The sequence below is a fragment of the Conger conger genome, chromosome 8 (genome assembly GCF_963514075.1).
Source record: "Conger conger chromosome 8, fConCon1.1, whole genome shotgun sequence".
Classification (NCBI taxonomy): domain Eukaryota; kingdom Metazoa; phylum Chordata; class Actinopteri; order Anguilliformes; family Congridae; genus Conger; species Conger conger.
In genome coordinates, this window is record NC_083767.1 from 17,769,604 (window position 1) to 17,793,195 (window position 23,592).

The window sequence follows — 23,592 nt, forward strand, 5'->3', positions numbered from 1 at the left end:
TGCGGGGTGTCTGGTGTACAAGCTGCCAGACGTTCATTTTAACCTTGGACACGGACAGCATCCAGGATCCTGCTGCAGTCTGTTCCCCGCCTCCCCAGGGTCCCGTCTCCCTGACCCGACCTCCCTGCAGCAGCGACATGTCTGGGAGGGTGGAGGGTGACGTCGTCAGGCTGCCTCCCCTCTCCTCCTGCAGTCGGTGATGTGTCCATAAAATGGCTGCGGGGTAATTAATATTCCGCGGGTTAGGAGAGTGGCGAGGTCTGGCCATGTTCCAGGGTCCCAGCCCTGCTCCTGCTGCACTCTTCTCCACCGCACTGCCCTGCTCGGGGTGTCGTTCGGCTCCTTTTAGCTTCCACTGTGCCATCGGGTACAAACGATGTTGAGAAAAAATGGTGGAGGCAAAGCTGATTCACAGGGCTTATTTAAAGCAGCAGGCATCGCGTGATCACACCTTTGCTTTAAATATATCTTAGGTTGTTCCAGGAGAAAGAAAAACCCAGAGTAAATATGTTGGTTTAGTGTTTAATCTTTAAGTCGTGTTGAGGTTTTTAAAAAACATAAATGCTTGGTTTGCCCAGCTTGGTTAACTAGGCCAGAGATAGCAGAACCTACCCTGCTATGGGTTGTAAGTGAGGGTTTTTGGTGGCTGTCTTTAACAGGTGAACTCTTACTTAATCTGAGTCCTTGCAGTAGTTATTTGTGCACTGCTTTGCTGCAGTCAGGGCTGTTTCCTGTAAAACGAATGACTTCGGCCTGCATTCCTGCTCCTCTGAGCACAGCCGAAAGGCACGTCCTCTCCCTGAGGAAGTCCGCGGTTCCGGACAGCTGCAGGATGTACGTTTCCAGAAGCGGCTCTTGGCGCTACACGCTAGCGCGCAATTAAAGGAGGGTAGCGTAGCCTGAGGAAAACAGACGCAGTGTCGAATAAAAACCGTCTGAGCTGTATGCTATTTTATCGGAATGTCTGCATTTTAGGTCCTTCAAAAAAAGCGAAACCGGGTTGTTTGCGAGCCGGTTTCTGCGGCCGAGGGGTCGTAAAGAAAGCCCACAGGCATGCCTGAGACGGTAGGCTCGTCCAGCTTAGTGGTTTTAGGTTTTTTTCTCGGTCATTAGCAGCAGTGCAGAAGGCCTGGTCCCTGGGATGAGAATCGGGCCCTGACCCAGTCCCGGAGCCCCTTACCCGGAGGGTATGCAGCTGTGGGCTCCCGGGCTCTTGTTTGCACAGACGCTGGCAGCGTCCCACCCCTGCAAACCCCCCCCCCCCCCCCCAACTCCCTTCCACTGGGCCTTCTTTTCCCGGGCGCGGCTTGGAAGCCTGCCTCTGTTTTAGAAAAACAACCGTCTTCAAGCAAATTTTCTGAGACGCGAGTTCCCTTTCGACTCCCGAGGCTCATTCCACGCTCGGCCAGCTGCCGTTGCCAGCCAGTAATCCTACCCCTCTTCCCCCAGTCCTTCGTTTTCTCTCCTTTCCTCTCTTTGCATTTCTGATTTTTTTCCCCCCTCTCGATCATGCTCTTTTGTGCCTCATGCAGAAAGACAGAAGTGGAGAGCTCTAGAAAATGCTGACTTGCAGCGCATTATTGGCATGTCATAGTTCCACAAGCAAAATTGCCTGAAGGATGAGTTTCCACTCCCTAAATGTTTATGCTTCTCTGTGAATGAGCAAGCCGTGTTCAGATTCCCCTTTTCAGATCTCTATGATGCCCACGTTTTGACAAAATGGTCGAAATTCATTGGACTAGGCCTATTTTGCTGCCAGTTGGATCAGCAGCATATGAAAACTGATCAGAAATGTCCTTTCTGTTCACCTGTGATGAGTTTGCTGCCTGCTACATTAGGGTAGCAGAGTCGCTTGTTACCTCCCATGTCCATCTGAAGAGATGGTTTCATGGAATATAGACCTGTTCGATCAGAAACCAGCAGCAACTGCACTGCAAAAGTTCAAAATATTCGCTTGTTTTAAGTTACTGCCTTGTCAGGAGAAATTGTCTTACCCCATTGTCAAATCTTGAAATGAGTCAAGCTATATCACCACTTATTTAGCAAAGAATGAACAGAAATAAGATTTTAAGTCCAAATATAAGATTTAATACTTGTTGAGATTAAGTTATTTGTGTCGTTTGCATTGTGACTGGTGTGTTTAAGTAATTAGTTTACTGCTAGTTACCGTAACTATTATAGTTTACACTGGATTTATGCCAGAGGATTTAAGTATTAATTTAGCAGCTCTACTGAATTTCTGTTAGATTTTAGTGTTTTGTGCTTTATTTTTTGCCTTTTCTGTATTAGTGTTTTCTAATGTGCAGTGGTTTTCCTTGGGTGATATTCACAAGGCGTACTGACGAAGCTGCCTGCCCTGTTCCTATAAGAAGCTCCTTTGTGGTGACGGGCTGAGCGTTTCTGGGAACTTGTAGGCATGTCCTGAACCGGTACAGGATCTATGGTTTTCCTACACTCTGAACCCAACTGTGCGGGGTCAGGGTGAGAGAGGCGGCTGTAATTTGAACTTGTTTTGAAATTTTATCTGGGGCCGCCGCCTGCCGCCTGCCTTGCCAGGCTTGTGTTTTTTTTTCTCTCCCGTGGGAGCGTCTTGATCTTCCTTTCCCTTTCTCTCTCTCTCACCCTCATGTCTGTCTGTCATTCCCTCCCTGTCTTTTCTTCTCACTCTTATCTCTCCATTTCAGTTGCATGCTCTCAACCGAGGGTTGGTTGGTCGTGTTACAGTATTACAGTTACAGTATTAATTCTACAGGAGGGTGACATTGGCTCAGGAGGTAAGAACAGTCTTCGGGCAGTCGGATGGTGCATTGCATGGCAGCCAATCGCCGTTGGCGTGTGAGTGTGTGTGGATTGGTAAATCAGAAGCATTAATTGTACAGCGCTTTGGATAGGCACTATATAAATGTAGGCGATTTTACATCTTGTATTTTACTTTGTTCCCAATTTGGAATGCATAATCACGGTTAAGTCAAGTCCCATCCCATCTCTCTAATGTCGTCTATCATTTTGGGAGGGGCCAGACTTACACACATGTACACACACACATAGTGGATTCTTCCAGCTGCCACTCCTTGTCATTCTGCAGTCGAGCAGCTGAGCTGCACAGTCATTGTCTGGAAGGCTGTACCTCATACATGGGTGGTACCATCTGCAAGAAAGGCGCTTCTGGTTGGTCAAGCTGTAGGTGCTTGACCAACCGGAAATGACGCACGCGTTTGTTGACTGAATCTGCCCCTCCCTGGGCGGCATCGCAGCTGTTTACGACGTGCCCTGCGGGCCTGCCAGCTGTGGCTGTCGCTGGAATGAGCAGGTTTCCTTTCCTGAACATGTGGCATGTCACTACAGTGAGTTAGCCTAACTTTTTAGAATTATTTTATGAGGACGAGTCCCCCGACTGTCCTTTTTTATTTTTATGTTAAAGATTTAATTAAATTAAAATAGCTGCTGTTTTAATTGACTCAGTTGCTTGGCCTTATATCTCGTCTGTCATTCACGCATGCACACACACACACACACACACATGCACAGTAATGGCTGTGTGAAAGGTCAAGCAATTGGAACCAGACCCACAGGGAGGAATGCATTATGAATCAACCTGCACGTTGTCCGTCATTACACGTCTGCCAATCAACCTGCTCCCCATTTATGTGAGCGTGATTGAAAGGTATTAGTGCAGAATGAACCGCGATAATCCTGTGCCTCGAATCACCGTGGCATTTATCAGCCCCCGCTCCCTGCTTCGTGGCAAGTGAAGGCCAGCCGCTTAATTGAATCGCACACAAAAGACGTGCGTTACTCCTTCGAAATGACCCAGGCCTTTGCAGAGCCTGTACCTTTAGGTGTGTGACAAGACATAGCACTTACCTTGTCATTACCATTCAGGTCAGTTTGCAGGCAAATCCAACAGTCTGGACAAATTCTTTGTTGACAGGTGGCAATGATAAAGTGGGGAGCTCCGAGTCCCGTGGCACCAGGCTAATTTAAGCCCTTGTGGATTCAAACCCATGGATATTTGTCAGCGTTCTTCATTTTGTCTGCCTGCTTTGTTTTTTTAGGGTTTTTTTTGAGAGGGTAACATGGGGGTACCTGGTTAGCTAAGCATTCATAAAATACATGAAGGAATAGCTTCTGAAGGCTTGCTCCATCACACTACCTGTGAACGACATCCCCAATTTAAACTAGGGAGCGTTAAAAGGATGTGAAGTCGAAATTTGAAGGTGTTTCATTAACAGGGTGTAATAATATCCATGCTGTTGGTTACACAGCCTTTTAGGCTGATAAAATCCTTCACATGAACAGGATGCTCTGAATTGCGGACAGCTCTTGAAATGTGGGAAGACGGGTGACATGTACAGAAGTGATATAGCCCCGTCATTTGGATTTACAGTCTAGACTGTAGAATGTTCTAGAGGTTGTTCCCTGAAGATCTGTCGGTTTAGTGTCAAGCTAGGTGGAAGTTGTGAGATCTCCCTCCCATCCTGGCTTGTTAATGCAGCGCGCCGTGTGCACAGCTGTTCTGTCCTCAAGACCTGTGGCTCTCATTGAAGTGGTAAATAATCAGACACACAGTCAATTCCAACTCTAAAACGATAATCCGTTTGTGTTTTAAGACTTTATGAAAACTTGTTTTGTCTTCTGTCCTGTTTTCCCACTTAACTGTCTCAATCGGCATATTAGGCATTACCTCTTCATGTCTTGTCAACAAAATGTGGCTTTTAAAACACTCCCAAGGCTGTTCTTTGAAAAATAATCTCCATCAGGCTTGTGTTAATGCAACTGAAGTCCCCTTTGAAGTTCTGTAGGGAAAGTCGAGAACTATTCTGAGTTGAACTTCAGTGAAAGCCTTTAGCCGGACATTCAAGAAGGCTAGCGGGGCCGATTTATGTACGTCTGTTGTGAAGGGGCTAATCAAGCTTCAACAGCCGAACTCAGCGTTTCTCCTGTGTAGCGGAGATAGCACTGCTGTGATAAGACTGCTGAACTTGCAATTTTGCAAGGACAACAGAACTGCCTTGTTGTCCAAAGCTCAACCCGCCGAAAGCCTTTCCTTGGGTTTCTTATTTCCTCGGTGCCTTTTAAAGAGAGTGATGGCTCCTTGGAGACGGCCAATCCTCCGGCTGCTCCGTCCCTTCTCGGCCGTCCCTCTCCATCACTCTCTTTGCATTCAGTCGCCGTCTTTGCTTCACCCGCGGAGACAGCAGAACTGTAAATGGGGAAAGGCTCCAATGGGCTCCTAATTGTCTCTGGCAGCTCTCCTTATCTCCCGCTCCCTTGTTCTCAGTTCGCCCACAGGGCCGGGCAGCGTCACTCCGAATGGAAAACTGTAATTAGCAGGTGCCTGGTCCGGGCCATTGTGCCGATGCATAACGCGGAGAAGCGGAATCTTAAGCTAGTTTGCCGACCCGCCAGGCTTATACAGGGAAAATATCCGTCACTGATATGAGTCTGTGTCCTTCTGATCACTAGTCCTGTTGCGCTTGACCTCTGCTGGATTTTCGACCCAGTGTTTATGCAGCAAAATGTTCAGTAAACACTCAACTCGGTTCAAGTCACAAGTGTTCCATCAGTATTGGCTTGATTTTGTGTGCTGTTCTGGGCTCTGTTAAGCGGTGGTGATGGTTGGTGGCCCGCACTGGAAGCTGAATTTCTGGGGAGGCAAAGTGCTAATGCAGACCCTTGAGGTGGGCTGTACATTGCTGTTGATTACGAAACGTTCACATTTTTCTTCCATTGCTGGCAGCCCACGTGGTTGAAATATCTTGACATCTCATTCTCCATAGTCAAACTTCTGAGCATGTGATATTTCTGGCTCTTTAGTTTGGCTATGTTCACATTTTTATGGTCAGTGTATGGCAGTGGAATAGTTGCTTATGACCTGATGTCCATGCAATATATGCGCATTCTCCTATATAGCCTATTTCTTGGTGCCCCATTCCTCTTTTACCTGATTTGGTTCCTTTAATGTTTGCTCACACAAAGATTACAAGCCATTATGAGCTTAGTTTATTGTATTTTTGTATATTTATCGGGCTTTCTGTACGTTTGTTCATACATTAAATATATATTTATCCTGCTTTTCTTATGGTTGAGGCTGTTGCCTGAAGGGTGACCCTGACATAGCTGATGTGAAGATATTTCTCTACAGAGTGGAAGTGGCTATAGACTTCCAAAGGGTAGTTATGCTGAGCTTCTGTTATTGCCTTTCACAGCAAGCTATGTCTGGCTTTTATACCATACATTCTCCATTGGTACAAGGTTTAATACTTGTGCAAAATCACCTTGTTTTGATCACACACATAACAATCTGTGTAGCCCCTTTATTTTTTCACGAATAGGTTTGTATGACTTGTATGGTTTTAAATTTCTGTCACTCTTCTCATATTTATTTTCCCATAATTCCTGTGAGGAGAAAATACTGCACCATACCAGTTGCTCGCATGCAGACATGGTGTACAGCGTGGATATGTCCAAAAATATTTCCTCTGCTCCTCAGAGAAGCTGTGAAATGCCTGCCTAAATGACCGGGCTTGGATTGAGGAGGGTGTTTGGGGAGTGTAGTTGAAATTCCACATGAATTCCTTTGTGCTGGGTGCACAGTGAGCACCGTATCCGGCCCTGACCCAGCCCCTAACCCCCCTTCCCCGTGGGGTTAACATCCTTTGTGCACTTCCTCTCACAGCGACTTTAGCGGAAATGCGCTCAGCGCTCGGTGTCTTGTACCGTGGGAGAGGGGCTGCTCGCCCAGTTCCCATTCCTGTTCAGAGGTGTGTGTGTGTGTTTGTGTTTATAATTATGTGTGTTTGTGTGTATCCCTGTGTGTGTGCATTTATATATAAACTATATATTTTTCAGAGTTATCAGTCTTCTGCTGCTGTTCTGCATACCACAGTTGTTTTTGCATTTCTGTCACTTTCCTGTGAGCTTTGACCAGTCTGGCCCTTCTCTACTGACCTCTCTCATTAACAAGGTGTTTTTGCCTGCAGAACTTCTGCTCACTGGATGTTTTTTGTTTTTCGCACAATTCTCGGCAAGCTCTAGAGACTGTTGCGTGTGAAAAGTCGCTTAGATCACATTTCTTCCCCATTCTGTCATTGGTTCTGAAAAACAGCTGAACCTCTTGACCATTTCTGCATGCTTTTGTGCATTTAGTTGGTGCCATATGATTGGCTGAATAAATATTTGCGTTAAAAAGCTGGTGTACAGGTCTACTTAATAAAGTGCTCAGTGAGTGTGTATATATATATATGTGTGTGTGTGTGTGTGTGTGTGTGTGTGAGAGAGAGAGACTCCTCCTTCTTCAGGCTACTCTGTTGCCCTTACAGTTGTTATTTCCCTCTGCAGACAGAACAGTGCTGGACACGGAGAGAGTTTGATTGTTATTCCAGATCCAGCCCGGCCTGGGCTATTGTTCTGTCCTCACGGTGGTCTGGTCTCTTTTGTCTGCATGCTCATACTCTGCCAGCACAATGGGAAGCCAGTTCTCAGTCTCCGGAAAGTTCTTTGCCTGGATATAGCCAGTAGTTAAAGATCTGGAAGGATTTGAAAGGAATGTAGAGTATGGTTTTGGAATTGTTTGCCCATGCTTAGATTTGAAAACATTTCATGCTTTAAAAGCATTTTACTGTCTGTTGCTGAAAATCTGACCGAGTGACATGTGCTGTTTTTCCACCTTCAATTTTTGAATAAAAGATATGCTGGCTGACATTAGAGGCTGGTTGTTGGTATTTGTGTGTGTCCTTGGCTGTTGTCCATGTTGTTCTCTATGCAAGCTTAATGTCAGGAGACTACAATCTGTAGACAAGGCCAACAAAAGCCAGATCTGTTTTTGAGTCTAAGTCTGGAGGATTTTGCCCCGGGAACCACACTGTTTTGAAAATTCTGGAAAAGTCTAAGATCACAATGTGGGCTAGCGCTAGGGCTGTTATGCTCAGAAATTACGTCTGCAGAGCGCTGACTGGGCCAGAACTTGCAGAGGTCAGACTGTGGCAGACGGAAGAAGTATGCAAAAATGCTGTCCCACCCGTACACCATTGAAAAACAGCTGGGTCCTGTCTCCAGTCCCATGGGAGATGACATAACTCTGAAATAGGTGTACCAGTGAACAACGTGACTGCTCTCAACTGGATCCTCTTACAGCCCAAGTCTGCATGTCTGGATATATCACTTTGGCTTCGTTTTCGTATCAGTGTTGACAGTGATTTTTTTTCCATATGCTGAAATTATAAATCGGCCTTGTAAAGGTGATTGATTTAGAGTGTTTTTGCTCCATATGCTGTATCTAATTGCTTCTTTTAGGGATGAGAAATTAATGTTTTAGATAATTAATGTCCATCTTGCGTGTACTCATTTGTTAACGGATAGTCACAAAGAAAACTAAAGAGAATGTCTTAGGAGCTGAGGACAGGAGCCGTGTGGCTGTTTTCATCCATTCCAGAAGGTTCCACTAGGCTCAGTGCTGCACACGCAGCTGCAGGGCCTCATTGTGGTCTGGGGAGAGCTGCGCAGTTGTATTTCAGCCCGTTGTACGTCCATTCCAGCTCAGCTGGATTTGTCTTTTGGGAAGGGCCAGTTTCACAGGCCAACTGCCCTCCGCCAAGTGTCTGTCGCAGCAGCCTGATGGATGGAGTCTGTGCACGTCCTCCGGTCCCTTCTGGAGCTGTGTGTGTGTGTGTGCGCGGGTGTGTGTGACATCTCCAAAACAGAAATGCCCAGTCATCCCGATGACTCTGTGTTTCTCTGTCTGTGTGAGCGAGTGTGTCTGTGCGTGTCTGCGTCGTGGACACCTTGATCTCAAATTTGAGAAACTCTGATTCATGCACAGCTGATTTGATCTGTAAATGACATCAATGGGTCAGCCTCTGGCTCCGACTGGTTTATTTTTTTCTGCATTACTTATTTACAGTGGGTAAGGTGTCAGCAGAGGGCTATTTTTGACTCGAGTGCGTGACATGTGGGGAGCATTTGATATGCTGAAAGGAAGCGGTCTGTTTTCATAAGGAAAGAACCAGAACCTTTGCGGCACACTACTGTACTGTGCTGAGCTGTGCTTCTCTGTCCTGTAACACTCTATGTCAACACAGTCTGTGCTTTGCTGTGGGTTGCAACACAACTCAGTATTTTGAAAAGGGGTACAATATCTCAATAGCTTCTCTTTTTTTGATACGCTTATGCTAAATTAATGGTTTGGCTTGGTTTTCTGTAGAGACCCACTATTGGAAACACAGGGGCCAGCTGTGAGCCATTTTCTCTGCGTGTTTTCTTTTTTTGGGGGGAGGGAGGGAGGGAGGAAGGAGGGAGGTGAACATAAATCGGGTTCAGATTCCAGATTTGGAACTGGCTGCCTTGCAAAACCTTCACATTACATTCAGGGGAAATCATTTGACGTGACTGAAGGCCCTGGTCAACCAGAGAGCCAAGGTAATCGTTCTGGTCAAAGACAACAACGTTGTTTTTACAGTTGTTTTGTTATTGGCACGGGAAAAGAAAAGTTTTACTCCTACCTTGACTGTGACTGCTCACATTTGTTACTCAAAGACCTCTCATGTGACTGACCTGAATTTAGGATTTGCATATATAGGTCAGGTCCCGTGTCCAATTCTTTTTTCCCATTCATCATTACTGTCAGGCTGAGGGGTGTTGTGTACAATCCGGAGTACAGTACCCTAATTAGAGGGAGAATATAGTGGGTGAATATGGCTGGAGCTGTAAATAGCTGATTGGATGTCCCCCTGTTTTATATCACATTCATGCTGTATTCAGTGAAATGGATTCAAAATTGCACTGTTTTATTTCCCTTTATGTGCCACTCTAGTGCAGCATTGCAGTGCTTTTTTATGAGTCCTGGAGGTTTTTCCCAACTGTGTTTCAATTGACTTACCCTCTGCACTGGGCAAGGAGGTAGAATTTGTCCAATTAAGTTAAATCAAGCGGCTGAATCTGGCTGTTCAGGTGACTGGCTGGAACAAAGGCCGCGGGCACTGCAGTCCTCCAGAACCAGGGGTTAGTCGGAGGAAGTCATTGTTAATGTTTTGCCGGTCGGTAATTGAAAAATTCCGTGTCAAAATTATGCGTGAAATTGGTATTACAGAATTGGTATTGTGAAGTGTGAAAAGTACAGAGGGAAGGTTTTAATCCGAGTTAGCAGCATGCTGTTCAGAGGTCACTGGCCACAGAGCGAGTTTCTCGGGTTTGAAACCGTCGGTCCTTGACCGCACCACGGGGTGAAAAATGTCAGCGTGGAGGTTTAGCCGACTGTATGACACCGCGGTCGCTTTGTCAGCCGTTTATCATCCCGCGGATTTGCCGAGCGAGAGTGATTCACTGTGACCGGCTGGTGAGGCAAGGCCTTGATCGGCAGTGAGGTCACAGAGATATGGCCTTAACACAGAGAGTGATGGTTCATGTCACCATGGTAACGGAGCTGGCATTGCTCATACTAGATAAGTAACAGCATGTAAATATAGCTTCTCTCTTGTTTGGACAGCTTGGTGGAATCTGAGAAGAACTGTATTTGTCTTAATATGCACCACAGTAGTACAGTGTTCTGACAAATAAGTGAAATTGATTTTTTATATTTTCCCCAGTATGTTCTTCAGTTGCAGCATGTAATTAGGGACTTGAATAAATCTAAACTTAAATAATTTTGAAGATAAAATACACACCACCTGACCAAATGTTCAATGCGGAAAAGTTATTAGAAAAGGAATTAGAATCTGTGTAAAAAAAAAACGTATTTAGTGTGTTAATCAGTTTATTTGACAAGGTCCATGCACATTAATTAAGTTTCTGTGAATGCCGGAGTTAGCCAGGGAGAAGTTTCACCTGTAGACCTTGGGCTGCATGTCATTGGACTTCACTCATAGCTACTGCATTAGTCATTGTTTCTGTGTGAAACGGGCAGGGACATGTGGTTGGCTCCTCATTGCCACACTCACCGTTCCTGACCACAGGAGGGAAGGCCTCACATTATGGCCTGGTCTTGCGGTCATCGGATTAAACAAACACCAGAGTGGTAAAGTAAACCGAGACTGGTTCTTTGAGTTTTAAAGAGGCTGGTGACAGCACTCTTACTATGAAACGGTTTTACTGCTGCCTTAATGGAACTATGGTGTTTCCCTCCTGTCCTGACTACACTGGCACAGGAAAGACACTGATTAATAGTAACAGAGATAACCTATCAGTAATAGAGATGTCAGAGTACATTGTTTAATGAAAGTTTTACCCCACAGAGATTAAATAAGAATTCCTGTGAAGACGAAAGGAACATTATCTGGAATATTATTACTTGTTTGATTCTGATTGTGGTTCCATGGGTATGCTGTTTTGTAATCATCTTGCTAATGATTAATAAGATGCCAAGGTTATGCAGGATTATTGGTAAAGCACAATGATTGTTACCCATAAGGGTGTTCCTTTTTTTTGCCTACATACAGGAACCCATGCCTTTACATGTGTACTGTCACAGATGCCACAGATGGGCACGGTTCATAAGTGTCTGCTTGCTCAAACATCAGCCAATACACCTCCCCCCTGCATGTCTCAGCAACCAAGTGAATCATTTAAGTCATTGATTGGCTAACAAGTCAACATATACCTTGTTTTCAATATGTACATTTCCTGCTAATTGTTTGGAAACCACAGAAACCGTGGACCAAAGGACTGACAGCAGTGTTGTTGATGAAGGCAATGTTGATGACACCAATGTTATTGATGATTCATTTAAGTTGTTTTTTTGTTTGGGCTGCCAGAGTGTCTGCTTCCATTTTTGTTTATAGGTCATAACTGGTACGTAAGTCACCGACACCATCTGTAACGGCCATCCCCGAATCCCTCCTTTTCAAAACATTTACAGCTGGGTGTGTCAGAGTTCACAGAAGTTTTTCGTTTGGAGCTGGGGTGAGCATATGTTTGAACAACAACAAACACCTCCGCTAATTAGATTTACTTTTCATTTAGTCTTTACAGGCTGTGACTGAGGGTGATGGGTCCAGTCTCCAGGTTTATTGTTTCCTATTCAGGCTGGTGAGTTCTCAGTGATCTGTGTCTCTGACCTCCCTCAGCACAACCCAAGGCATCTCCCAGCTTGAGCTGGTTATGCCCCTTATGCTCCCAACAATGCAGGCTCCAGACTAAGTATCTCCAGAAGCCTTGCGGAAAATTTGGATAATGGCTATGCCACAGTTATGTCACAACACTGACAAAAAATACTTAACTGGAAACAGAAAATTTGACTTCAATTTGTTACATCTGTATGTTCTTTTAGGTTTTCCCAACTGAAACTTTGTTGGTTCATTCAAATTAACCTAACAATTTTCAATTGAGAAACACCTATGTTCTTAGGTTAACATATCACAGTTAAAATGTTTGGTTTATTCAATTCTCTGTCAGCAGAGTAGCTGATTACCAAAATGGCAGGAAAAGGTGAAAGAATGGGTCGGTTTCCACAGCTGTGTGAAGGAAGAATGAGTCTGAAGCTGGGTTAATGATTGTTGGCTAACATGTCGTGCCATTGTCTGGTCTCTTATCTGTAAGCCCTACACATTGTGAGCAATTTTGGCTCTATTAAAAAACAGGATGCATCCACTAGGGGGCTCAACAAAAGCTCCCATTGTGGGTTTACATGTTGGGCAGTGGTCAGAGAACTGGACTGGAGGTGTCAGAATTGATTCCCATTCAGCCGCTGAATATATGTCCCCTAAGCAAAGTGCGTAACCTGCAGCAAATATCTTGCTGCGTAAGTGCACACCATACCCACTTATCAGTGGGTAGAAGTGGGAATATACTTAGCCACTTGTAGCACTTACCCACTCATGTACGATGAGTGGGTATGGTATCCACTTATAGTGCAATAAGTGGGCATAAGTGGAAACCGTGCTCGTGTATCCCCACTTATACCACTATATCCTGCATAACCTGTATTATTTCAGAAGATATCTAGCTGCATAAGTGGACACCATACACACTTATAGCTCCATGGGAAGCAAAGCACTGTGCAACAAGTTGCCTGCAAAGAGGAAACACAATGTTTGTAAGGAGAACCAGTGAAGATGGGGAGCGCAGATAATGGTCTGTGAAACCGTGTTTCTGCCGGGAGAAGAGTACGCAGCTCTCACAGAAGAATGCTCCCTGCTTGTATGTGCACGCTGGTGTGTTGCCGCATGTCCTTAGTCACAGACGTGTCACTTAGCAAGTGTCCGTCTTGGATATTTGCTAATGAACAGAAGCACATAGACAGGTGTTCACCAGGTTTTTGAAGCCATTGGCACTTCTGTTTCTGTGTCTACGTGCAGTATATGTGCATATGCAAGCTCTTTCATTAAAGTTCCTGCCAAAAGTCCCCTCAGCTGTGTTGTTGCTAGCCTAGTGGGTGGCAGCAGCTGAGTTGTATTCACTGTGGTTACCTCTCTAGGTGAAGCCGTGGATTGGCTATGTTGTCAGCCTGTCACGACTGCTTTCACACTGGAGTGACGGATACAAAAACGAAACGGGCAGGGTGGACTTTCAGTTGGACAAATGTCCGAATTGGTTTACTCGGGTGAGGGATTTTGAATGTGTGAATGGTAAAGAAATGGATAAATTGCGTAGCTTAACATCTTTGTGACTTTATGCTCAATGACAGCATGTGATAAGCCAGTGTAGGTCAGCTTTTTATTGGTCCGTGGAAGTGTCAGTTTAACTGTGTTTAACATGATGAGACAGACCGCTTTAGCCTTTTCTCACCTGAGAGAGCTTGTTTAGGGTTGCTCCGTGCTTAACATGCAGTCTGTAGGAATTGGTTGGAATAGTAGGGTGGCCTGTAGCGTAGCGGTTAAGGTACATGACTGGGACACGTGAGGTCAGTGGTTCAATCCCCGGTGTAGCCACAATAAGATCCGCACAGCCGTTGGGCCCTTGAGCAAGGCCCTTAACCCTGCATTGCTCCAGGGGAGGATTGTCTCCTACTTAGTCTAATCAACTGTACGTTGCTGTGGATAAGAGCGTCTGCCAAATGGCATTAATGTAATGTAATGGTCTGTGGGAGGAATGTGTACCTACTCTATGCGCTGTGATTTCAGGCTGGGTGCGATATGCATGTATTGCTTTAAGTATGTTGCCTCTTTCCTCTCAGTTACTTCTGAGAAAAGTATAAATTCTCAGGAGTTGGGATCTCAGGCAAGATTATGTCATGGTTTATTTTCTTTGCTTCATTATTTATATTGATTTGCATTTGTTGTTCTCTAGTTCAAATCTGGCCCTTGAGGCCACCGCTACTGCTTGTTGTCTCTTCTGCTTGATAGTCAGTTGATTGATGCTTGAACACGATTGGTCAGAAATCCCACTCAGCTGGTGTGCCAGGTCTTAAACCAGTCCCTGATTGGAGAGGAGTAATGAAAAGCAGCAGTACTACTGGCCTCAGGGGCCATGTTTGTGTATCACTGCTGTAGATCTACAGGTGCCCTCATGAATAAATGTAGAATTTTCCAATGTCTGCACACAAACATAACACAATTTAAATGCCTCGCTTGCCATTATGATATAGTGTGGGCTTGAAGCGTGTGGTTTTTTCACCATAATAATGTGAACTGGTAGGAGAAGGCAATGCTAATGCGGAAACGGGTGAGGTATAAATACATTTGAGAAGCACGACTCTGAAACTCCACACTGACATAAAATAAATTCCCCTTCGGCTTCTCACACTTTACTATTTCTCACCTGTAGTGCAATATACACTCACTGAGCACTTTATTAGGAACACATGCATACAGTCGTGCAGATACGGGTCAGGAGCTTCAGTTAATGTTCACTGAATGTTCTGATCAACCATCAGAATGGGGAAAAAAATTGATCGAAGTGACTTTGACTGTGGAATTATTGTTGGTGGCAGATTTGTGGTTTGAGTATTTCAGAAACTGCTGATTTCCTGGGATTTTCACACACAACAGTCTTTCTGAGATTGCAAAATACAAAAAACATCCAGTGAGTATTGTATTGTATACAGTATTGTTGGGGGAAATCAGCCATAGGCTAGTCTAGTGTTATTTATTTTCATAGCTTGCCCACAAAGCACTGCCTTAGATACAGGATTACGTTTTGAAGTGCTTTATTGAGCGCTTGCTTTCATTAACGTGTGCTGCCAATATGAGGTTTCATAAGGACATTCGGTGGGTCATACAGTATAGAGTTCTGAACTTAGCCATCTGCATTTGATAATTGGATGATTAAAACTGACTTTACAGCTGCATTGAGTGGGCATAGTAAAAGAAAGAAGGCAATTTTACTAGGTTTGCATCAGAATGAACTAGAGCAGAATTGAAAACCGCACTGTAAAATGTAGTTGTTAATTAAACTCTGACAGAGTTTATATGAGTCCGCTCTGGCCGTAGTGAACTCATATTAACACCGCAGGAGTTGATTTAACACTGAACATTGTACTTTGGTGGCAGGTCTCATGACTTAATAGCTACTAATATTTTATCTTTAATTAGTTCAAAGCCTGGGGAGAGAGGAGATAAGGTGCTGCTTAAGGAGTGCGTTGTGTCATGTGTGTGCATGTAGTCTGATAACCGGTCGGTTGCATGTTCACATCTTGGGCTGTGGCATGGCTTTGAGCTGTTAAGCAAAGCGCCTGAATTGCTTTAGTAAGTTGATCATGTAAAAGTGGATAATAAATTTAATATAAGGTACATGTGTCACCTTGAATACGAGCGTGTGTATAAATGATATGGTAATGTAATGGCAGCTGTGTTAGCTGCCTAGAGATTTTGCTTTTATTAGCCTGATTGATTTTAATAGCAGTTTATATGTATGTGACAGGCTCTGGGGTTGCACACAGTTTGTGAGAGGGAGGTTCAGCAGTGCAGTGATCAGCAACTCCCAGTCCTAATGGGCCAGGAACTGTTGGTTTTCCACCCTGCCTTTACCTGAGAGTCAGGTGTGAACGCAGCCTGGCCAATCAGTAGCACTAATTTCCCGGGAGAAACAAAAAGCAGGCCTGGATTTGGATTAGAGAGACAGAGTTGGCGATCCCTGGTGTCGTGCTTACCTGAGTACAGGGCTGAGTGCCTCTCTTTCGCACAGTGCGTCGGCAAGGCTCTGTCTATTCGTTTCGCTGGTGAACGAATGCAGCCTAGTCCCGTGCAGCCCATTTCATCCTGCTATTAACCCGATCTCTCTTTCGTATCTACCATAACAGTCCTCCGTGTTCCTGGTGCCATCTGAAATCATGTAATGTTATTCTGTAAAGGAGTGCGCAGCATTAATTATTCAGCTTAGCTTTGAAAAACTCTATATGTTTCCGTTTTACATGTCGCGTGTACAAAATCCAACGCAGACGTCACCTTCTGTTATTTGGTGAGTTTTTGTCACTTGGGAATGTTTTTCTTTGGGGACCTTTCATATATAGTTCCAGAAATTTCCACACGGTTATGTGGCTGGTTGTCTCAGCTCTGTTTACAGTATGAGGTAGATAGAGAACTCCCACGTGTATGTTCCTCACACACTTCCCCCCCTCTCCCGCTCACCTCCATGGTGACAGCGCTCCGTGAGCTGTTGCCATGGAGATCAAAGAGCCAAAGTTTGCAGGTGACAGTGTGAGCTTGCAGGGACAGCTAAATGTGTTTGATTTCATGCCCCACCGGTGTCTTTTTCAACATCATATAAAAAAAAAAGAATGTACGTTGTTAAACAGTACCATGGTATAAAAGATTAGCGAGTGCACAAACATTAACAGCAAATGTACAGGTAGGTAGAAGATTCATATGGGAAATCATTTATGATTAGATGAAGCTGGATGCTTTAAGTATAGCTGATTAGGGAAATAATTTTAATATTTTATGAGTAAAAACATTCATTATTAATAGTCAAATTAGTTTTTGTTATGGAGTTGGACCAGTATAATTTTCTAATGAGCGTATTCCAATTCTAAAATGTCCCTTTCAAACTAATTAAAGTATATCCATAATAATTATTTATTGAACATAAAATGACAAAACAACATACTTTCTGACAGTGGCTCTCCAACTGTGGGTTTCTGTTAATATTCACACTAGTCAAATGACTAGAATCATTGTAGAGCAGTTGTTTTGACATATTTGAGCAAAAGAAAACATGGTACACTCAAGAACAGTAAGCGAATAAAAATGCAGTCTGAAATCTAAGCAGTAATGTCTGATACACTCTCTGGCGTAATTGCTTGTTTTGTTATTTACCTAGTGGGTGCATTTGAGCACATGCTAGAGTTGCGTGTGTATGCAAGCCAGCTAATTGGATAGGGACCACCCAGGCACAGTCAGTTGGCAGTATGTTGAGAAAAAAAAAAAAACACTGCCTACTCCGTTTCGACAAGTTGGAGGATAGCATAATGTAAGCTTGCAACAAACCAGAGAAGAGCCTGCTAAAGGCTGACAAAAAATGTTTACATGCAGTATTTGTTGTACATTGTTTACGGGCGAGACAGAAAGGTGACCCGGTGGCTTGGCGGGTCTTATTTAGGTTTGTACGCGGTGTCGTACGCCTCCTGGGTTTTTCTGCGATTTGAAGCCGTCGGCGGTATCGGCGGGCCCCGCTCGTGTCACTTTCCTCCTTTCGGTGGCGGTGGGAGTGGTTGACGAGGAGCGTCTGCTGCTCCTTGCTGCTGGTCCCCCTCTCTGTCGCTCCCTCCCTCCCTCTCTCCCTCTCTCCCTCCCTCCCTCGGTTGGTATGACGCTGGTGTTGCAGTCACGTGAGCGGACCTTCCCTCTCTCCTCACATTCGCTGTGCGCGCTGGGGTAGCGGCAGCAGAGACGGAGGAGAAGGTGAGTGGGAGCTGCCCATATTCTCTCCGTCTGTCTCTCTCTCTCTCTCTCTCTCTCTCTCTATGTCGTGCTCTTCCTCTCTCGCCCTCCATTCGCTCTTCACTTCACCGTTCTATGCTCCGTGCAGCTGCGTGTCTCTCTCATGCTTGCCCTCTTGCCTTATCGGTGTCCCCTCTTGTATCATCTTTCTCTCTCCCCCTCACTCTCTCCCTCTCCCCCCTCCCGCCCCTCCTCTTCCCCCTGTATGCTTTTCTGGGTTCTGCGTAGTTTCCTATCTCTGTTCAGAATAAACAGTCTCATCTGCTGGTTGGTGCCTCGTGTACCTCCGGGTCCCACTAGGGACTGCTTGCAGTTTTTGGGCCTAGTATGTGTCTCTCAGTTTTATCGCCATCTGTTACACCCACTGGGGAAACAGAGCATCCTTTGGGGAGTGAGAGGAGGAGGAGGAGAGAAGAAGGTGTAGGAGTAGAAGGAGAGCGTTTTAAGTTCAGGGTCTGTGTTAATGTCTGTGTGTCATTAACCGCTGCAGGGTTGGTTACGTATCGGGGTGTGATAATTTTACAGTGTGGGAGATGACACCATGCTGAGTGCCAGACTCCAGCAATGTCAAAGGATTTGAGCATGATTTCAGCAAAGGCTACAAACTTGCAGTACCTGTGTGGTTTCAGTGCATGGTTTACACTTACCTTTTGGGAGTGTTGTATTGTACAGCTTTACCTGTGAGATTTCATCATGTAGTACATTGTTACCTGTGGGGTTTCTGCACATTGTACTGCACACCTGTACCTGTGAGATTTCAGTGCATTGTAAGTGCTTATCCGTGCAGTTTCAACATCTATCTGCAGACTTTCAGAACATCATACATGCTTACATGTGCAATTTTGGCACCCTGTACTGTGCACAGTTAGTTCAACAAGTTCTGTATACTTACCTATGCAGTTTCAGCACGTTGTACTGTACACACTTATCTGTGAGACTTACCTGGAGTTATACAGTGGGCTCCAGAATTATTGGCACTCTGGATAAATATGCACAGAAAATGTTGTAAACTAAAACATAATACAGGTATTGACATACTTTTTATTAAACAACATGTGGAAAGTGTTAGATTCATTGATTCAAGGGAATCGAACAAAAAAAAAAATCCCCCAAATGATTGGCACCCCTGGTTTAATCTTAAAAAAACACCCCTGGAAAAGATGCCAGCCACAAGTCGTTTCCCATAATTTGTAATAAGAACACATTTGGAGGGATCTTTGACCATTCCTCCATGCAGAACCTTTCAGAATCATTGATATCCTTAGGATACGCCCCTCTTCAGTTCAGACCACTGGTTTTCATGGGATTTAATTCTGGAGACTGAGATGGCCATTGCAGAACATGGTTGCTGTTTTTTTACGTAACCATTTCTGTGTGGATTTTAATATATGCTTGGCGTCATTGTACTGCTAGACAATCTACCTATGACCATGCCTCAGCTTCCTGGCAGAGACAACCAGCTTTTCTGCCAAGATTTCCTGGTACTTTGAATTAATTAGTGCCATTGATCTTAAATTGTGCCCCTGGACCACTGACAGCAAAACAGCTCTTGAACATCAATGACCCACCGCCATTTTACAGTAGGTATGAGGCGTTTTTTTATTGTATGCATTCCATCTTGCTGCCAAGTATGTTGAGGGTGTCTTTGGCCAAAACTCAAGATGCTTGGCTATGTTTATTGTACTCAGTAAGGGCTGTCTTAGTACCACCCTTCCAACATGTTTGTGCAATTTTATGATTTTCTTTTGAGACCCCAAAACACAACTAATTTCTGTCATTCTTAAACTGCGATGATTGGGTTACTTATGACCTCCCTCGCCATCTTCCTTACCTCCACTTGCGTCCTCAAGTTTGCAACCATTCCATATGTTTTCTGCCTTTTTATTATTATCCTTACAAGTGGTATTTTTATGCATTTTATTTGTACCCATTACCCGACTTGTGATGGTGTCTGACCACCTGTCTCTTCTGAATTGACAGCTCTTTGGATTTTCCCATGCTGATGGTTGACAAAGGGATTTTGCTTGCGTGTTACTACATTTTTATACTGTGATGGACATGATGGAATGACAGAATATACGTAGTTCCTTCAGAATGAGATTTAACTAAATTTAGTAAAATTGTATTGCCAATTTCACTTTATTTGATTTAGTTTTACAATATTTGTTAGGGGTGCCAATCATTTTGGCACCTGTGGTTTTCTGAAAAAATTACATTACTAAATAAAAATCGCTGAAACAGGAGAGTAACTATTGAAATAAAACGATATCTCGGTTGAACATAAAATATGGATTATTATCCAGTTATTATTTGCGTTATTATATGCATTTAGTATAAGCCTTTTTTCTAAATTTGTATTAAGGGTGTCAATAATTCTGGAGCCCACTGTGTATACTTACCTATGCAGTTTCAGCTTGTTCTTCTGTACACACTTACCTGCTGTGAGTCTAAATGCTTGTTCGTACGTCCCTGTGCAGTTTCAGGAAGTTGTACTGTACACACAATTTCAATGCTTCATACTTTGAACACTTATCTGTGCAATTATCTTTGTTTATTTCTACTTGGCCAGTATGCTATAACTTTTGCATTCCTGGTGCCCAGCAGATGGGGGTGTGAATGTTTGTCAGAGACGTAACGCATGACTGGGGAGTAGGGTTTTCCAGGAATCAAGCTGGGCTCGGCTTACTTCAGCATAGCAGACCTTGGTCAAATATGTAATCATTTTGAATTCAAATACATTTCTATGCTTTTCTGAGCTTGTCTGGTGTATTGGAACCTATGAAATACTCTCAGAAAGTGCAAACCCCTGCTCAGTGACACCAGGCAAGAGCAATCGAGCACAGACAAGTATTTGAATCCAAAACAATGACATTTATGACCCAGGTCTGCAGCATAGGGTGCCTGCATGTCCCACCCCTTTGGTTTTGTTCCCGTACCATCCCCAACCTCCCCCCCCACCCTCCCCTTGCAGCTCAGTGAGGGTTGGGTGGTGACAAGTTGATTAATGTCTCATACATATTAACTGTACAGGAACGGGTGTGGAGGGGGGGGCATTCAGTGTGCTGAGAATTAAAATCCCTACTGCAGACTAGCCGCAGGACGTCCCAGACCGCAGAGAACACAATCTGAGAGCCTTCCCCCAGTCGAGTCAGCGTATGGGGACGGCCAGAGCCTCTGTCCCAGGGGCTGTTTTCAGGGTTTTCAATATGAAGACGAGCCAAAACGATTAGGGCAGGCGAGGGAGAAAGGACAGGGCGGTAAGGGGGTCTGAAAATAATAATGAAAAAACATGATTGAAGCAATTTCATAAACCCCACGATTCTCCTGGGACCTTCCGTTGTCCTTCTCTTGGTAAACAGAGACAAACACAATTCTGCATAGCTTTAGTTTCTGTGAGGCAGCAGGCCGCGACAAGCCAGGAGACTATTTTACCATAATTCTGAGAAAAGTTGCTATTTATTTCCCATTATACATGTAGAGATAAGTTTTATGTGAATAATGTGAAGAAGATTTATTGGTGCGCTTTTGTAGATATTGATGGTATTGGATTAGCTTGGCTTGGTGAGAGACGGCAGGCCATAACAAGCCAGAAGACTATTTTACCATAATTCTGAGAAAAGTTGCTGTTTATTTCCCATTATACATGTCCAGATAAGTTTTATGTGAATAATGTGAAGAAGATTTATCGGTGCACTTTTTGTAGATGTTGATGGATTAGCTTGGTACTGTAACTTTCCTCAGTGCAGCTGGTCTGTGGGTGGGGGGAGTGAAGGAGAGACTGAGAGAAGAGAAGACAGCAGGAGCGTGATAGACCAGGATGATCATATTGTGGTGTCAGATGTTCAGCACAGAGAGATTGGGTTTGGGAGCTTAGCTAGCTGTGGACAGTGCCACATTCAGTCAGTCTGTTAACGTGCTGTCACACGCCCCATCAAACCACGATGTGTCACGGCGTGCAATAGGCAGGGCACGGCCAAACATCCTTCTCAACCTACACCTTTGCGTCCCTCACGGATTTCACCCCTGGCCCACTCTCAATGTAAAACATTTTTGCACTGTGGTAATGAGTGAACTGTTCATTCACTGATTACAGCTCCTTGAAAGATTGCCCTTCATAAGATAATAGAAAGGTCCGGTCAATTGTTGAGTCAATGTTCGCAGCTTGTGTTTTTTTGTGGGCAAAGTGATTTTAGAGATACGAAAAGTGATGGTGCGAGCGTTCCGCCCTGTAATGCTGAGATCAGTAAAAGTGGAAGGCCATCTCAGATTCCCTCTGAGATCAGTGGAAAACCTGAGTCCTTCTTTTTTTGGCATAAATATCTTTTTTCTATGTGGAATTGGTGGGCTGGGATCAGTCAGTTGGTTTACCAAAGACTTTTTCAAAGCAAAATCGTGATGATATTATGCTGGCTTTCATCATGAGTAATGTTTTATAATGTTTGTCTTCTGACCGTGTACATAAAGAGAGGTTAAAATCCCTCAGTAATGTGTCTGCAAATAACTAATAATTCAATGAATACAAATGAATTAAGAAAGCCGTATATTACACAGAATATTTTGGGTTTCCGTTCCCTTTCATTCTTTCCTTTCAGCAGTGGCTTCTGCCTGTCTTCACGCACGTTGTTTTAGCTTGACAGAAGTTGTAATTCCACCCAAGAACCACGTCAATTTGCCGGTCACAAGGTCAAGACCACAGAGGTTCCTAATACTTTTTTTTTCTGGCTTTCTTTTATCAATCGAGAGCAAATATATATGGCTTTGGATTAAACCTGTCACAAGTGTTCTACGGGCCATTCCCCTTTACTGTATGTGCTATCAATTCCCAGGTCACTACATCAAAGGCCAGGGCCACTGACTCTCAGTGGGCTTCCTCGCGATGGGTCTATAACTTAGCTGCTTCTGCATGGATTTTTACTCCAGCTTTTACAAGTTTGTTTTTTTCTCTTAGTTTCCCTCAGAACCGTACAGATATTCCAGCTAGAATCATGTTGGTCACAATGGTCACATTATTTCTGAAATGTTTCTTGTATTTCCTTGCACTCATATTTTTCAGTTGTTAACCTTGTCTGTTATGTGTTCAGAGGCGAATGGCTTCTTAAAGTGTCCACCCCTGCAACACTGGAAAATATATATTGGTTTCTTGCAGTTGGCCATCTACTTAGAACTTGCATTGCACTGTATTACATTACCTATTTATGTGAAAATGTTACCAACCTAGTAATAATATAGCACTTTTCATACAGCTGGCTAAAAGCTTACCCACCTAGGGTGGCCGCATATCAAATGTTTCCCATTTAGCCACTGCTGTTCTCATTGCCTTTTGTTTTCTGCAGAGGTTTGAGTTAAAGTATGGCACTCAAGAGTGCATTTCAATTTGAGTCCAACACCCTACCCACTGCACTTACACATGGGCATTAATGAAAAGCTGAATAATTGATGTCTTTTTATTCGTTCCCGTTGGTCACCTAATTTCCATTTTAATGAGAAAGCTGCTGGCGTTAGCGGAAATCTCCTCCTCCGCTTCATTTTACTCATTAAAGAGAGTTTATGTGTTTTTTTCCTGTCAGAAAGAAGAAGCGATCCCCCTTGTAAGGACCACAGTGACAAGAGGGATTGTGATGTACTGACGTTCCCAATATGGGCAGACGCCACCCTGGAGAATTGTATCCCTCTGATAACTCAGGTATGTATGGTGCACGGTCCTGCTCTGCCTGCTCAACCTGGTTACTAAGCCTCTGTGTACTGCAACCTTTGAATAAGTATGTTTCTGGATACACTGTAT

The 23,592-nt window shown here is 44.2% G+C and overlaps 1 protein-coding gene across 5 annotated transcripts in view; it reads left to right on the forward strand.

The window, feature by feature from the left end:
• Positions 1-23,592, forward strand: part of LOC133134983 (amyloid beta precursor protein binding family B member 2-like) — a 113,323-nt gene that overhangs the window by 11,451 nt on the left and 78,280 nt on the right. For 4 of the 5 annotated variants that reach the window (XM_061251670.1, XM_061251672.1, XM_061251674.1 and 1 more), the window contains exon 2: positions 23,378-23,493. The gene's annotated coding sequence lies outside the window, so the exon portion shown is untranslated. Of the gene's footprint in view, positions 1-17,723; positions 17,772-23,377; positions 23,494-23,592 lie in introns of those variants that run through there. The other variant, XM_061251671.1, reaches the window with a different exon arrangement.